Genomic DNA, 11,553 nt, shown 5'->3' on the forward strand with positions numbered 1-11,553 from the left:
GTGTTTCTTTGGGTTCGCGGTACAGAAGAAGGGCCAAACTACCACCAGGGTCATAAAACTACTCCTGGAAATGCCCACAACTCCTACGAAAGCCTTGTCAAATATGTGTGCTGGGGAGCCGGAGTGTTCAAGAATACGGCCCTATTACACTGGGCAAATTTTCCGTGGATCGTCAGTCAAACCACGATTTCCGTCAGCGTGATTCTCATTTGTTTCTTGTTATTGCTGATGATGATGATGGTGAGTAATACCGTCGTCCTTTGGGGAAATCTACCGTAGCTTTGGAAGATCTTGGACACGTCAGAAAACCACGGAAATATAAGGACCACGCCAGCGGAAATCGTGGTTTGTTTCTTGTTATTGCTGATGATGATGATGGTGAGTAATACCGTCGTCCTTCGGGGAAATCTACCGTAGCTTTGGAAGATCTTGGACACGTCAGAAAACCACGGAAATATGAGAACCACGCCAGCGGAAATCGTGGTTTGACTGAAGATCCACGGAAAATTTGCCGCCTTTAACGCTGCCTTTGAACGAGTCAGGTGTCGGGTATTGTTGTCCGTTCAAATGAGCATCCAATATCTACGCTTACTGCCTTTTCAAATGAGAATCCAATGCTCGCGATTTCTTTTCCCATCCCTACCATTACAGTCGAACGAATCCTGTTAACGTCGGCCATTCCAATAAACTGTTAATGACTAGAGAAAAGAAAGGCAAAAATGTTAACTGTGAGCTCCTTTACGGCCTTAGTATCTAAATAGCTGATGCGAGAGGCGGAAGCGTTTGATAATATAGTATACCAGCCCTTGATATCGTACAGCGAATTCATAAAGGTGGACGGAGGAGGACAATGCCGTTCTAAAAATGACATTAGCGTAAATAAAATGTAAATTGGAGGTTAATTTTATCCGCTTGAAAATTATGAGCAGATATTAAAGTGTTGGAACAGTGATCGGGATGCTGCGAGTTAATTGGAACGCGAGAAAATATGGTGTTGGATTCTGTTCGGGTTTTTACGTTATTTAGCTGTTGTTTGAATAGATTGAATGAAGCGTACTTGGCATGCTATAGACGCGTGATGCTTTTAGACCAATGACACTGTTTTGTTTTGTTTTAGGGGGAGGGGAGGGGTCATAGGAAACAAAAGGGAAATGCGACTTATATTACCGTACGAGAAAAAAGTCACACCGTATGAAGAGATATTATTTAAGGCGTTTTTTTTTTTTTCTTTTTTTGAGGGAGGTCATAGGAAACAAAAGGGAAATGCGACTTATATTACCGTACGAGAAAAAAGTCACACCGTATCAACAGATATTATTAAATGCGGTTTTTTTCTTTTGTTTTTTGAGGGGGAAGGTAATACGAAACAAAAGGGAAACGCGACTTATATTACACTACGAAAAAAGTCACCCGGTATGTGGATAAGTTATTAAAAACGCATATTTTAAACGTTTTCTTCATGTTGCTGTGTGGAGAGTTTTCTTTTTTATCTTTCTTTCTTTTCTTATTCTTAAACTTATTCTTTTCCTCCTCCTCCTCCTCCTTTTCATCTTTCTTACTCTCATTCGTTTAGCTTTTCTTCATCGTCATCATCTTCTACTCCTTCCTCTTCCTCCTCCTCCTCCTCCTCCTCCTTTTCATCTACGTTCATTTTCTTACTCTCATTCGTTTAGCTTTTCTACATCGTCATCATCTTCTACTCCTTCCTCTTCCTCCTCCTCCTCCTACTGTTATACGTCTTCCTCATCTCCCGTATTACCATCATCATCATCATCATCTGGTTTTCCTCTTCCTCCCTTCTACTCCTACTCTTATATGTCTTCTTCATATTCTTTATCACCAACATCATCCTCTTCCTCATCCTCATCATCTGCTTTTCCTTTCCATGTTTCCTTCCCCCTCTTACTTATCTTCTCCTTCATATTCCTCTGCATCAAAATCATCATCATGTTCTTTTTATTCTTCCCCTCCTCTTCTTTAAAATTGAATTATAATGAAAAGCTTCTTATTCGAGGGAGCTGCTGAGCGAAAGAAGGCAAAAGCAATTAGTCTCCATATTCCTTTTTTTCTGAAGATGCAGCACAAAGGGGGGGGGGGGGGGAGAGAGAGAGAGAGAGAGAGAGAGAGAGAGAGAGAGAGAGAGAGAGAGAGAGAGAGAGAGAGAGAGAGAGAGAGAGAGAGAGAGAGAGAGAGAGAGAGAGAGAGAGAGAGGGGGGGGGGGGGAGGTGGCTTGTTGTCTTTCACAAGGCACAGGTGCAGAAAGTGCCATAACTGGCGGGACTAAGTCACGGCTGAGGATCCCCCGCGAGAGGCTGTGAGGGATACGAGAACGGTACTCTCCAGCCACGAGCAGGTCGGGATGCCGAGGTCACGCGCCAGCCAGCACCTGAGGACCTTCACCTCCAGAGTGTCCCGTCTGTGGAACAGGTTCACTGCAGCAGCGCCAACAGTGAGGGAAAGCTCCACTCAGCAGCTGAAAGTGTCAGCTCAAAGGTGGCGAGGAACATCCATCACACCACTAGTGATGAGAAACATACAGTGAGCGTGTGTAACAATAAGCTTTTGAAATAATGCACGAGGAAAAGTGCACAATGACATGTGTTTCTCGTTCACGTTCTATTGCCCGACTATCTGCAAAAAAAAAAGAGAGAGAGAGAGAGAGAGAGAGAGAGAGAGAGAGAGAGAGAGAGAGAGAGAGAGAGAGAGAGAGAGAGAGAGAGAGAGAGAGAGAGAGAGAGAGAGAGAGAGAGAGACGGGGGGGGGAGGGGGGGGCTTGTTGTCTTTCCCAAAGCACAGGTGCAGGAAGTGCCACACCTGGCGGGACTACGTCAACCACCCAGGGTCATCGCGCGAGACACGATAACGGTGATTACCCGCGTTACGTGGCACACGTCCCCCGCACCTGCCAGCACCAACGCACCTTTATCGATAGAATCTCCCGAATGTGGAATGTGTTCACGGCCACCGTCCCTCACGTCCGGGGGTGAACACACAGGAGGTTAAACTGGCGGCCCACCACTGGAGAAACACACTCCCCACTCCACTAACACTTATACTTGATTAGTGGCACAATGCAGTGTGTGTATAATGTGTATATTGCATGTTTTTATTTAGAGAGAGAGAGAGAGAGAGAGAGAGAGAGAGAGAGAGAGAGAGAGAGAGAGAGAGAGAGAGAGAGAGAGAGAGAGAGAGAGAGAGAGAGAGAGAGAGAGAGAGAGAGAGAGAGAGAGAGACTTTATCCCTTTTGAATTGGCAGCACATGGCAGTCTGCACCTTTGGGTTTTGTAAATATATATGCATGTTTAAATAAGAGAGAGAGAGAGAGAGAGAGAGAGAGAGAGAGAGAGAGAGAGAGAGAGAGAGAGAGAGAGAGAGAGAGAGAGAGAGAGAGAGAGAGAGAGAGAGAGAGAGAAAAGAATCAGAAGGGGACTGACATTTACCTCCTATATTTCCTAATCTTCTTTTCATTCGCTCCTTCCTTAATTAATCCAGTCTTTTATGTCTCTCTTTCATCATATTTTTCCTTTAGCTCTTTATTTTCCTCCTTCCGATTTTATTTGTCTTCTTTTCTTCTCGTTCTCTTTGTTCTTGTTTTCTTTCGATCTTGTTTTCTTATCGACTTCTTTTCTCCTTCTTTTCTCCTCGACTTCTTCCTTTCTTTACTTTCTCTTTCTTTCTCATGTTATTTTACGCTTCGCTTCTTGACAACATTCACGGCTATAGTAGGTGCGCACTCTTTCCTTCTTTTTTTTCTTTTTTTTTTTTCTTTTCTTCCCCTCTTTCTCCTTAACATCTTTCTTTCCTTCTTTTCCTCCCTCTTCCTTGCTTTCTTTCTCTTCTTCTTTCTTCTTTTTTTCCTTCTCTCTTTTTTATTGATTTTTCTTATTTGTTCTCCTTTTTCTCTTTTAACTTTTTTTTCTTTTCTTCTTGCTTCCTTATTTTCTTTCATTCATGTCTATTTAAACGCCTTTCCTTCTTCCTTCCTTTCTTTCTCCTTTGTCTCTTCCTCTTTCTTCCTTTCTTTCTCTCTTTTCTTTCATACGCGTCTATTTACACGCCTTTCTGTCTGTTTGTTATCGTTCTTCTTCTTTGTTCCTTTCGTTTTCCTCTACCTCTTCCTTTCTTCCTTTTCTCTTTCTTACTTTCTTTCAATTCTTTCACTCTCTACCTCCCTTTATTTTTTCCCTTTTATTTCCCTCTTTCTTTACTCTTCGTTATTTCTATCATTCTTACATTTTGGTTCCTTCTTTACATTCTTTTCCATTCTCCACTTATTTCTTCCTTCCTTTACTTCCTTTCCTTCTTTATTCCAATTTCTCTTCCGCTCATTTTCATATTTTCAAGGGAATGAGGTCAACGAAAACAAAATATACCCCTTGTGTGTGTGTGTGTGTGTGTGTGTGTGTGTGTGTGTGTGTGTGTGTGTGTGTGTGTGTGTGTGTGTGTGTGTGTATGTGGCCTTTCATCTCAAGGAGCATTAGCAAGATTACTCTGTCCTCCTCCTCCTCCTCCTCCTCCTCTTCCTTCTCCTTCAATTCATCTCTTCCTTCTTTCTCCTGTAATAGCGTTTTCCTCTTTCTTTTCAACTAATACTCTCTTCTCCTCCTCCTCCTCCTCCTCCTCCTCTTTCTCCTCCTCCTCCTCTCTTCCTCTCGTACTCAATCCAGTTTTTTTTTTTTACTGTAATTTCATATATTTCTCTTCCTTCCCAAATTTGCCCATCCTCTCCTCTTTCTTCTTTTTTTCTTTCTCCTCCTCCTCCTCCTTGTTGTTGATCTATCTTTTCATTTATTTCTGTATTCTCCTCATCCGGTTTACCCATTCTCCTCCTCCTCCTCCTCCTCCTCCTCCTCCTCCTCCTCTTCCTCCTGCTCTGTTCACCCATCTTTAGATTTCTAATGACCCTTTTGAGCACAAGAACTTACGAAGCTCTCTCTCTCTCTCTCTCTCTCTCTCTCTCTCTCTCTCTCTCTCTGATCCTCTTTCCAGGTAACGCAAGGGAAGAAGAGCAAAGATTTAAGCCTCAAGACAGACTACCTTGTTTAACCACGACTTTTTGGGACAATTTCTTAACCCTCAAGTTCCCGGAGATGAGTGTGAGTGGATGAGGTATAAAGTTGGAGGCTGAGAAAGTGAGGATCCGTGGGGAATGACTGGGAGGAGGAGGAGGAGGAGGAGGAGGGGTGTGGAATGTTAAGAGATGGAGGAGATGAGGTGGAGAAGGGAATGGATGGTAGCAGGGAGGAAGGAGGTCGCGATGGTAGTATGTCTGAGGAATGAGATGGAGAAGGAAGTGTATGGTAGGAAGAAGTAGCGGTGGAATGTCTAAAGAATGAGACGCAGAAGGGAATGAATGGTGGAGAGGAAAAGGAAGAAGAAAAAGTAAAAAAAAGGTAGGGCTTCAAAAGAGAGAATGGGAGAGGAGGAAGGAAGGAATTAGAGGGAGAGAAAAGGAGGAAGGGAGAAAAGGATGAGGGGGAAGGAAAAGAATGAAGGGGCTGGAGAAGTGAAAGAGAAAAACGAAGAGGAAGAAAAAGTAGTTAAAATGTGGGGGTTGAAAAGAGAGAATGGGGGAGGAGGAAGGAAGGAATTAGAGGGAGAGAAAAGGAGAAAGAGGCCGAGGAAGACAAACTATAAAGTGCCTGGAGAAGTGAAAGAGGAAAAGGAAGAGGGAGAAAGTAAAGAGAGAATGGGGAGGAGGAGGAAGGAAACAGAGGGAGAGAAAAGAATAAAGAGGCCGAAGAAGATAAATGGCAAAGGGAGAGGAGAAGGGGAGAGCGCTAAAGAGCATAAAGGAAAGAAGAGTGAAGGAGAAGAAGGGGAGCAAGAGATGGAGAGTGACAAAGATGAAGTGAGAAAGGAAGGAAGGAAGGGAAAGGAGGAGGAGAATTTTTACACCGAGAATGAACGAAGAAGAATGAAAGGAGGGGAGGAAAGGAAACTGGAGAAGGGAGGAGGAGGGGACGAAGGGCAAAATGAGAAAGGGGGAAGACGACGAAGGGGAATGAGGAGACGTGAGGGGAATGCAAGACAGGAGGCTGAGGGGGATGAGATGAGGAAGGGTGTGGGAGGGAGAGGGTGAGGCAAAGGGGAACGAGGGGGAGAGGCTGGACGGGCTGAAGGGAGGGAAAAGCCTGCGGGTAAATTCTGCGGTGTTTCCCAGCCCGTGTTCAAAAAGATGATGAAGACGGAAAATATTAAAACCTGGAAACACGGAAAAACAGGCAACATGGACCCAGTTTAGCTTACAACGAGGGTGCCTGCTATAATGAAGTAAGCTATTCGTTACGCACTTCAGTCACTTATGGATCTAATGAAAGGACTCGCTGTACGTACGCAAAAGAACGTTCTAATCACTCCTTTCGCAATAAGGGAACGGTCAGATTTTTAAGAGTTCATCATTTTCACATCAACGACTGCACACAATTTATATACACGTCCATTTTCACACCTTCTTTCCTCCTTTATTACTGTTTTTATCTTCTCTGTTCTCCTCTTTCTCCTTTAACTTCCTTTTTCCTCTTTTCTTTCATACACGTCTACTTAAACGCCTTCTTCCCTTCCTCTTCTCTTTTTCCATCGTTCTTCTTTGTTCCTTTCGTTTTCCTTTACCTTCAAAAATCAGTGACATGGAAGGTGGTTCAAATGGGGGACGGCTCGGCTTGAAAAAAAAAAGCCTATGCCGTTGGTCCGTATTACATCACAACGCTTGAACCGGAAGACCATTATCAATAGTTCCCGGGGTAGTTTGGAGCTCGAAAACTTTGAGTGATCGACGTTCTTTAACTTGTTCACTCACTTGAAAACTTGCATCAAATCCCGCCCGCGCGACCGCCTCTTTCCCGACGCAGAGAGGTTGAGTCCCTTGAACCGTTTATTATAATTATAAGTGTGACCTTAACGATATTATTATTTCCGTGGTGCTTCTCTCTCTCTCTCTCTCTCTCTCTCTCTGTAGCCCTTTTCATATCCCTCCACTTCATCTTCTTCCACTTCTTCCTGTACCTCTCTTCATCATCGTAATTATTTTCTCATCTTTCTTAACCTTTCCCTCCTTTTCCTTCTGTTCTTCCTCCTCATCATCATCATCTTGCTCCTGCTCCTGCTCCTCTTCTTCTTCTTCTTCTTCTTCTTCCTCCTCCTCCTCCTCCTCGTTACACGACAACAGGAACCCTTTCTTCCCAAAGTCAATATATCCTCCTAATCCCGATCTTAATTTTGCTCTTAATCTTCCACTTCCTTCTAATCCATATTCTAATCCTCCTCCTGATCCTCCGCTTCCTTCCAAGACTAATTTTCCTCCTGTAGCCGCCACCGAGGACGAGCCCAGCACCGATGTGAGGCTCATTGGTGACAGCATTGTACGTGGACAGTTGTCTGAGTTCTGCGGACGCAGCACAAAGACAAGGAAGCGGTTTTGCATGCCAGGTGCTAGGTTGGACGGCATAGCATCCGCCATTGATCCTCCCTCAGAGAAGTAAAAAATAATACCATCATCAACAAAAAAAAAATCGACCGTCATTTCATTTTGCGACAGGAGTAAATTGAATAACCGAATTTGCCATCTGCTCTGCGGGCACCAAAAGTGACTGAGCAGATTTAAATCACCAGAGAGGCAACCTCGTAATGAGCCAAAATTTTCTGTTGCCTGAGAGATAGATGTATACCCAGATACCCCATATAAAAAAAACTTACTACCACCACAAACAGCTGTTAAGACTAACAATTCCTGTTTAGCTTTAACATTTTCTGTTAAGCGCTAACAGATATTCACAAACTTTGTTAGCCCTTTACAAACACTGTTAGGGTAACAGCGGCAGGGGAGCTTTTTACCTCCTAGCAAACAGCTGTTAGCAGGATGGCGGCACAACAACAACGGCTGGCGTACGTACCAGAGAAGAAAGAAGATATTTTGCTGAATACAGCGATGCTGAACTACTCAAAAGATGACAAAACTGCAGTAAAAATGGAAAGAAATAGACCTTTAAGCCCCTAGGCTAAGGTGGCCATTACATTAAGATATTTAGCCACAGGAAAAATCCAACAGTACAGTTGTGATGATTTTGGAACAACACAGCCTACTATCAGCCGTGCAATCTCACAGACAATATATGCAATGTCTGATCCGGCAGTATTCTGCCAGTTTGTGGAATTTCCTCACACTCAACGTGAACTGCAGCAAAGACAAGCTGAGTTTATGCAGGCAACCCTGTTTCCCGGTGTTGTGGAAGTGATTGATGGCACTCATATAAGAATTGTGGCTCCTCATGTCAACGAGCATTAAAAATATAAATAAATAAATAAAAACTCACCTGATTGGTTGAACTTTCTGACGGTAGCGACTTTCTTAGGAGAGTGGGACAGCACAGTGAACCATTTGTTGCTGACCTCCTCCTCTGTTCGCCTCATTGATACATTAGAAGCATTTACAGCATTGGTAATATCAGGCCGTGCACGCTCCTTGTCGCCTTGGGTAAGGGATGGACGAAAACGGCTATCTCCAGGGAGATGTATTTCAGCCATCACATTTACCAAACGTAAAGCATCGTCGCTAGACCAGTTTGGTTTGCTCTTTTATATTGGTTGAGGGCTGCTTTTACGTGCTGGCGAATGCAAGGCTGACATGCACACAGGATACAGCTGGGCTGGCGCAGCTGAATCGTGCCATCTTTACATATGAAAACAGCTACCAACTTAAAAATGCACAGTTGGATCCTCTGAGCGGAAACTTGACAAAAAGGTGCTTGCGAGGTAACAGTTGCCAAGTTCCGCTTTGTGTATACCTATTAGCGTCTTACTGCTAACTAGCAGAAATTGTTAAGGCTAACAGAAAAGTTTTGTGTATACGGGCCCAGGTCCTTTAATCCCCATCTCCACATTTACCTTCCCATCTCCTATCCTCTCTCTCCCTCTCTCCTTCTCTCTCGTGGCTGTCAAGTGAAGGTTCATGAGAGTGTGTGCAAACCTAAGGAACCTAATTTGGCGGTTGCTAATTGTGATGAATGGAGTTACCTTACAGCACGACTCGAGGTGGTGGTGGTGGTGGTGGTGAGGAAGGAGAAAGACATCAAACTGAGGTGAGGAAAAGGGAAAATGAGGAGTGGGAAAGGGGTAAATAGACATGAAATGAAAGAAAAAATAGATGGGTAAAGGAAATAAGGAAAAATGGATGGAAAGAAAAGGGAAAAGAGGAGATGGAAGGACAGGATGAGGAAGAAAATGGATGGAAAGAAAGGAGAAAGGAGATGGAGAGACAGGATGAGGAAGAAAATGGATGGAAAGAAAAGGGAAAGGAGATGGAAAGAAGGGATGAAGAAAAAAAAGGTGGAAAGAAAAGGGGAATAAGATGAAAAAAAAAACAGGATGAGGAAGAAAAAAGAATGGAAAAAAGGAAAAGCAGATAGAAAAACAGGATGAGGAAGGGAGAAAAGAAAAAAGAAGATAAGAAAAAAAAAACATAACGTGACTAGATTAACCCGACAAAACAAAAATCGCCCTGAGTAAAGACAATCGCCAAAACAATCGCAAATCTGAATGAAAGTCGCAGGTCAGGTTAGTTGAGGTCGCGGCAAACTTTCCCGAACAAATACAAAAGTCAGGGATTGGAGGGGTCAGATTTTAAAAGTATTAGAAATCACGAGTAAATTAATCAAACACCCGAGCTGAGTTAACCCCCCTTTCACACCCACACCCACACACACACACACACACACACACACACACACACACACACACACTTTACATTAAAAGTAAAAAATTATGAAACACGGGGAATATGAAAAATAAAAACAGGAACAGGAAGAGAAAACAGAAGATTAGAGAAAGAAAGGAAAGATAAAAAGGAAAAAGGCGAGAGGAAAAGAAACATGTCGCCAGTACCTAGTGACCATCGGTAAAAATATAATTAATCAGTAAAAAAAAACTGGTACTCAAAAAAGTCCCAAATGTTAAAAAGGTACCAAAAAATATATAAAGAATTAATGCAACGATATGGAATGGAGAAAATCAAAAAGTTAATACACTGAGATAATAAAAACTGTGAATATGCATCTCCAGTGAAGTACGACAACCGTTAAACATGAAAAACGAGGTCGACAAGGCAAAAAACTGATGGAGGAGGCATAAAAGTGTTCAGAGATGCATCTAGAGCCATTGCTATGAACAAAATAAGTTAAAAACACTCGCTTCAGAAGTCTTCATTTAATGTGCGCGACACGTGTCTTGAATCCACGCGGCGGGACTAAAGGGCTATTACACTGGGCAAATTTTCCGTGGATCTTCAGTCAAACCACGATTTCCGCTAGCGTGGTTCTCATTTGTTTCTTGTTATTGCTGATGATGATGGTGAGTAATACCGTCGTCCTTCGGGGAAATCCACTGGAGCTTTGGAAGATCGTGGACTCGTCAGAAAACCGCGGAAATAGGAGAACCACGCCAGCGGAAATCGTGGTTTGACTGAAGATCCACGGAAAATTTGCCCAGTGTATTAGCCCCTTAAACGCCGCGCGGAGGATGAAGAAGTGAACCTCGGGGCGAAAGGGGAAAGAAGAGAAGAGAAGAGAACGTTAATTTCCGGACGGCGAGCAGGCAAGAGAACGGCGTGTGAGAAAAGGTGAGCCAGTACAAATAACTCTCCTCCTCCTCCTCCTCCTCCTCCTCCTCATGTGTTTTTGGTAGTTGCTGAAATTTTCTCGCAAATCCCAACAGGACCATAAAAAGACAGCTAAGTGGGGAGACGTGTTGGGGTGAGGGAGGGGAGGGGAAGGGGGGAAATGTGGTGTCACGGGGCCAACACACGCACACACACACGCACACACACACACTCACACGCACACACACACACACACACACGCCACGGACCAAAAAGTTCATACGTCTATTTATTAACCAAACGAAAAATGGATCACAACTGACGAAAAACGCTTGGAAATCATGTCGCCCTGTTCTATCTGTGTGCGTGATGTAATAATAATAATAATAATAATAATAATAATAATAATAATAATAATAATAATAATAATAACAATCGGTTTGTAAGTGATTGCAGCTGTTAAGTTGAAAATATACACATTAAAAATACAATGTTGGAATAGTGCAATATGAAAGGGGTATAGAGAGTCTGTGGTTTACATTGTAGGAAAGTTTTGTTGAAATAGAAGAGGGAGGGAGGGGTGGGGGGTGAGGTGGTGGAGTGCAGGGCCTTGGTGCGAGAGGCTGTGTCGTCTTCCGGGTGGGGTGGTGTGTGTGTGTGTGTGTGTGTGTGGGTGTGGGTGTGGGTGGGTGGGGTTGTGGGGGGGGGTGCGTGTTTCCATCCAGTATCCAACAGCAACCAGTCTGATCAACAACAACGGAAAAAAATATAAAAGAAAAAACGGACAATATAAAATGCGTGAAATAACATGGAAAATAAAATACCTGAAAAAAAGACATTAAAAGTAAAAATTATGAAAAGGAGGACATAAAAAAAACAGGAAGAGGGGGAGAGAAAACAGGAAACTAGAGAAAGAAAGGAAAGATAAAAAGGAAAAAAGGCGAAAGGAGAAGCAACAAAAG

The sequence above is a fragment of the Eriocheir sinensis genome, chromosome 21 (genome assembly GCF_024679095.1).
Source record: "Eriocheir sinensis breed Jianghai 21 chromosome 21, ASM2467909v1, whole genome shotgun sequence".
NCBI classification, from domain to species: domain Eukaryota; kingdom Metazoa; phylum Arthropoda; class Malacostraca; order Decapoda; family Varunidae; genus Eriocheir; species Eriocheir sinensis.